This window comes from Triticum aestivum, chromosome 5B (assembly GCF_018294505.1).
Source record: "Triticum aestivum cultivar Chinese Spring chromosome 5B, IWGSC CS RefSeq v2.1, whole genome shotgun sequence".
Taxonomy (NCBI): domain Eukaryota; kingdom Viridiplantae; phylum Streptophyta; class Magnoliopsida; order Poales; family Poaceae; genus Triticum; species Triticum aestivum.
Genome location: NC_057807.1, coordinates 427956242 through 427962794, shown reverse-complemented (window position 1 = coordinate 427962794; position 6553 = coordinate 427956242).

Sequence of the window (6553 nt, the reverse complement as noted above, 5' to 3'; positions counted from 1 at the left end):
CTCCATCACCGAAGCATCGCATGATGTCCAACATCACCGGCGCGACACCTGGATCTCCATCATAGCATCGTTGTCGTCTCGCTACCTATTGTTACTACGACTATCGCTACCGCTTAGTGATAAAGTAAAACAATTACATGGCGATTGCATTGCATACAATAAAGCGACAACCATATGGCTCCTGCCAGTTGCCGATAACTTTGTTACAAAACATGATCATCTCATACAATAATTTATATCACATCATGCTTGACCATATCACATCATAGCAAGCCCTGCAAAACCAAGTAAGACGTCCTCTACTTTGTTGTTGCAAGTTTTACGTGGCTGCTACGGGCTTCTAGCAAGAACTGTTCTTACCTACGCATCAAAACCACAATGATTTTTCGTCAAGTGTGCTGTTTTAACCTTCAACAAGGACCGGGCGTAGCCACACTCGATTCAACTAAAGTTGGAGAAACAGACACTCACCAGCCACCTATGTGCAAAGCACATTGGTAGAACCGGTCTCGCATAAGCATACGCGTAATGTCGGTCTGTGCCGCTTCATCCAACAATACCGCTGAATCAAAGTATGACATGCTGGTAAGCAGTATGACTATTATCGCCCACAACTCTTTGTGTTCTACTCGTGCATATAACATCTACGCATATACCTAGCTCGGATGCCACTGTTGGGGAATGCGGTAATTTCAAAAAAAAATCCTACGATCACGCAAGATCTATCTCTAGATGATGCATAGCAACGAGAGGGGAGAGTGTTGTCTATGTACCCTCGTAGATCGAAAGTGGAAGTGTTATGACAACGCGGTTGATGTAGTCATACGTCTTCATGATCCGACCGATCCTAGCACCGAAGGTACGACACCTCCGCGATCTACACACGTTCAGCTCGGTGACGTCCCATGAACTCTAGATCCAGCTGAGGTCGAGGGAGATTTTCATCAACACGACGGTGTGGTGACGGTGATGATGAAGTTACCGGTGCAGGGCTTCGCCTAAGCACTGCGACAATATGATCGAGGTGTGTAACTATGGAGGGGGGCACCACACAGGGCTAAAACAATTATCAACTTGTGTGTTCTAGGGTGCCCCTTGCCCCCGTATATAAAGGAGCAAGGGGGAGCTAGCCGGCCCTCCTAGGACGCGCCCCAATAGGGGAATCCTACTAGGACTCCAAGTCCTAGTTGGTTTTCACCTAAAGGGAGAGGGGGGAAGGAAGGAGAGGGAGAGGGGAAAGGCAAGGGGGGCGCTGCCCCCCTTTCCTTGTCCTATTCGAACTCAAGGGAAGGGGGCGCACGGCCTGCCCTGGCCGACCCCTCTCTCTCTCCACTAGGGCCCATCGAGGCCCATTAGTTCCCCGGGGGGTTCCGGTAACCCTCCGGCACTTTGGTTTTATCCGAAACTTCTCCGGAACACTTCCAGTGTCCGAATATAGTCATCCAATATATCAATCTTTATGTCTTGACCATTTCAAGACTCCTCGTCATGTCCGTGATCACGTCCGGGACTCCGAACAATCTTCGGTACATCATATCACATAAACTCATAATACTAATCGTCATCGAACGTTAAGGCGTGCAGACCCTACGGGTTCGAGAACTATGTAGACATGACCGAGACACGTCTCCGGTCAATAACCAATAGCGGAAACTGGATGCTCATATTGGTTCCTACATATTTTACGAAGATCTTTATCGGTCAAACCGCATAACAACATACGTTGTTCCCTTTGTCATCGGTATGTTACTTGCCCGAGATTCGATTGTCGGTATCTCAATACCTAGTTCAATCTTGTTACCGGCAAGTCTCTTTACTCGTTCCGTAATACTTCATCCCGCAACTAACTCATTAGTCACAATGCTTACAAGGCTTATAGTGATGAGTATTACCGAGAGGGTCTAGAGATACCTCTCCGAAACACGGAGTGACAAATCCTAATCTCGATCTATGCCAACCCAACAAACACCTTCGGAGACACCTGTAGAGCACCTTTATAATCACTCATTTACGTTGTGACATTTGGTAGCACACAAAGTGTTCCTCGGGTATTCGGGAGTTGCATAATCTCATAGTCTGAGGAACTTGTATAAGTCATGAAGAAAGTAGTAGCAATGAAACTAACACGATCATAATGCTAAGCTAACGGATGGGTCATGTCCATCACATCATTCTCCTAATGATGTGATCCCGTTCATCAAATGACAACACATGTCTATGGTTAGGAAACATAACCATCTTTGATTAACGAGCTAGTCAAGTAGAGGCATACTAGGGACTATATGTTTTGTCTATGCATTCACACATGTACTAAGTTTCCGGTTAATACAATTCTAGCATGAATAATAAACATTTATCATGAATTAAGGAAATAAATAATAACTTTATTATTGCCTCTAGGGCATATTTCCTTCAGTGCTCCCCTGTCTTTGCCAAGCTTGTTGAAGGCCATTCTCCTCCGGTGAACTTTGAGATCAATGGGCGGCACTACAACAAGTGATACTACCTAGCAGATGGCATCTATCGGAGATGGTCCACATTTGTGAAGACTATCTCAAACCCTGTGCCAGAGGCAAGAACTCCCACTTTGCGAAGGTTCAGGAGGCTTGCAGGAAGGATGTCGAGCGGGTATTTGGTGTGCTCCAATCTTGATTTGTTGTTGTCTGGTACCCCGCTCAGACCTAGTCGAAAGATTAAATGTGGGAGATCATGACTTGCTTTGTCATCTTGCACAATATGATCATTGAGAGCGAGCAGGAAGAGTCAGTGTTTGACACTGAACCATATTGCAGGCAGCGTCCTCATGCCCAAGTTGATCACCACCTACTGGCAATCTGGACTGCCTTTCTCAATATGCGTCAGGAGATTCGAGACCCATTGGTGCATAATCAACTGCAGCAGCATCTGATGGAGCACCTATGGAGGCTCAAGGACAACGTCTAGCTGGACGTGATGAAATATGAGTTTTAATTTTGTTGAACTATTTTTTTTTAGAAAAGGAGGATTACCCCCGGCCTCTGCATCTGAGCGATGCATGCAGCCATTTTATTAATTATTCTCAGAGACCTTACAAATCATTACATCAGTAAGCCTGAAGCCATCATCTTCGCGACACCTGTCGCTACTCCTATTCCCTTGATGTAGGGGTGCCGAATGTCCGAGCCTAATACCAAACAGACATCGCACAAAAACCTAACATCTAATGCCGGTTGCCCCATCCCAGCCACTTACCGGGAATGGGTCACACACCGGTCCGGCGCACTCACCGAGGCTACCGCAGCCATCATCCACCTAACCATCTTCAGAGCAGGTACCGACGCAAAGACCTTGCTAGGTCAGCTGTCGACGCCACCATGACGCCAGACAGCGCCGCCGCCCTGCGCTCGTCCATCTAGCCGCATCTGTCGTCGATATCCAGCTGCACCATGCCGCCAATACTCGTCGTCATCGACGCGGTAGAAACAACGCCGCACCTCCTGGCAACCTCCACACCATCGCCACTGCTGGAGCTACCGGAGTCCATCACCCACAGCATCTCTCCGCCGAACATCAGAACCTCCCAAGACGGCGCCTCCATGGAGGGTACGACGCGAAGGACGCCGCCGCCGCCCAATCCAGACTGAATTTTGGACTTTCGTCCGGGAGGGGTTCGGAGATGGATAGGAGAGACCTCGACATCGCCTCCACGGAGGGTAACAGCGTCGAGAGACGTCGCCGATGCCGGACCGAACAAGCCGATCAAAGTTTCCTCCGGTCCCCATCCTATACCACCAAAACTCCATCGGCTCCGGATCCGTCTGGACCACGAACTGGAACCTGCAGAGATGAAAGAGCCATGGGGTCCAACCCACCATGAAGGAGGATCGAGAAGACTCCATCGTAGATCTCCAAGCGCCGAATCCAGCGATCCGGCGTGGTCAGCGACGACCACCACCACCCCGCGGCGGCTGATGGCGTTCAAGCCCAAGACCCAGATTGGATCCGATCTGAACCCGGCAGCGCCCGCGACCACCGATCTTTCCACCACGCAGCCGTCACCACGCCGCGAGCAGGCCTCCGCTAAATATGGACCGAAATTGTGCCGAAGCACGCTAAATACGGACCGAAATTGATCAATTTGCGTCGATAATATGCCAATTTACGCCGAAAATGGGCCGAAAACTGCGCCAGTTTGCATTGAAAGTGGGCCGAATCGACGCCTAGGGGCGACCTGGAGCGGCGGCTGGGAACCCGACCGTCCCAGGCGGCCGATTTTTAGCCGACGCGCCCCACGGCGGCGCTATTTCAAGCTCCTGAGAAGCCGAACGGCTGAAGATGCTCTAAACTCTGTTGCTCCAACCCCCACGGTTGCGCCGGCGATTGTTCCATCACAAGCTGAGACGGACCACAAAACCCTTTGCCTCACAAGTCACGAGCAGTCAATCACGGCTCCGGTTCGAGACAAAGCTCGGCCGGCCCAGATGCGTGCGAGCCAACAAGCCAAGCCAGGCCAGGCAGAGCGGACACATCGCATATCACAGCAACCTGGCAACCAACCGGCAAGCAAAACCTGAAACCCAAAGGCGGAGCAGGCCGCGAGCGAGAAGGCAGCGCGTCGTTTTGTCCCTATCAGGCGCGCCTTTCCGCGTCCGATACGTCCCAATCAGCGAGACCCCGGCGCCGCGGGGCCGCGCTCGGCCTCTCCCTCTCTCCCTCCCCCTTGCTACCGTCCGCGCCCGCGCTTTCTCCGATGCAAGCGCGCTCGCTCGCATGCATGCGTCCGCCCCGCCCGCCCGTGTTGGCTAATCGGCCCCCCGCTTTTGCACGGCCCGGTGGGGGCTTTTCATTTCTCCGTCTCCCTCCCGGCTACCACCGCGGCGAATAACAATCATGAGCGGCCGCGACCCGCGACCGGGAATAACAGGGAGAAAAAGACGAGAGATTCCGTGCCTACCGACAGATCCTACCGACGCCGGTCAAACGCCCGCTGGATCGCGCGGTTGACGGCCCCGCGGGGACGTGCCGGCCGGGGTGCATGGTCGAGTGCACGTACACTACCATAGATCCACATTGATGGCCACCTTCTCGCTGGTTGCCGACGGTCCAAACAGCTTTCAGAATTTTCCAAACCCACTTTACGCCATCTCATGTAGCGAGCCGAGCTCCGCGGGTGGATGATCCCATGATAGATCTGCAAATGCTTTTCTCAAGACTCAGCCATGATACCACAACAGCGTAGCGTGATCGACCGACCGAGCACGCGCCATCTTTCCATCGTAGAGAGAGGTGCTACTGCTAGGCTAAAGCTGCCTTCCTCGCCAGAAATTCCGGAAGAGGCTGCCTGACACAGCACGAAAAACCTCAGAACTCAGATGGAAGCAAACATCCACGCACGCATGCATGCATGCATGGCAGGACGATCGAGTCCGTCCGCTTCTTTATACATGCCGTGCCGTGCCCCCCAACTTTCTTCCGGGCCGGGGCTCGCTTTACGCAGGCAGGCAGGGTGAGGATAGCCTAGCTCATAGCTGCACCTGCATCACTGCATGCACTCGAGGCATCAATGTGCAGCATGCGATCTGCAGGGAGGAGAATGGAAGACGCTCATTATTATTATTCAAGTCCGTGCACGCACCATGGAATGCATTGCCATGTCCGTATCAGTGTCGCCTCTGCCCTCGCTTTTGCCGCCGGACCGTCGGCACAAAAAGGAAGGAAGGGTAGCGCCACAGTCTTTAGTTTGCACTGACAAAAGCTCCGCTTCAGCATTCATTTGTCGCCTCCAATTCATTGTAGCCGGTCACTTGCTGAGTAATCATAGTGAAATACACTCATATTGATTGATTCCTCGACAAATTAGCAGGGACTGAAAATGTGATTGCAACAAATAAAAGAATTCAGAACAGATAAACAGATAAAAATATTAAAACGGAGGCAAAAGCTTCGACTCATCCAATTAATAAAGAAAAATAACAGTATTCAAGAGGTCCATTAAGCCTGAGAAAAGAAAATCCTACTCTCAAGGCATGATAAAACTCTTCTCCAATCGTTTCCTTTCCTTTGCCTCAAGGGTAGGGCAAACTATCCCTCCCAGACTTCATTGACGAGCCCGAGGGTTCGTCTCCCTTCTGCGTGCCACTCTGGCGGGAAGTGGAATCCCGGTGCCATCGCTCCGGCTAGTAGTTTAGCTTAGGGTATTTTAGTCCTCGCATGTATGGCGTTCAGTCGGATGGCAACATTTCTTCGAGTTTGTCTTTCGGGCTCCGATCCTTCTCTAGTTTGTCCATGCAGGCATAACCGATGAAGCTCCGGCATAGATTCCTGTCGTCTCTTTGGGGCGGCGAGGTTAGGTTTCTATCGTGCATGCGTGATGGCTATAGCTGGTGTTAGTTGGTCGTTAGGGGCACATGCGAATGCGACCACCGCGACTCCAGAGCTCTGGTCCTAAGGACACGTGCAGCAAGACTTTCCCGTTTGTTATCGACAAGGACAAGCTGGCTTCGGTAGAGGACAGTGGCGGAGCTACGTTGTAGCCTACGGGGGCCATGGCCCCCCCCAGCCTTAACAAAGAATA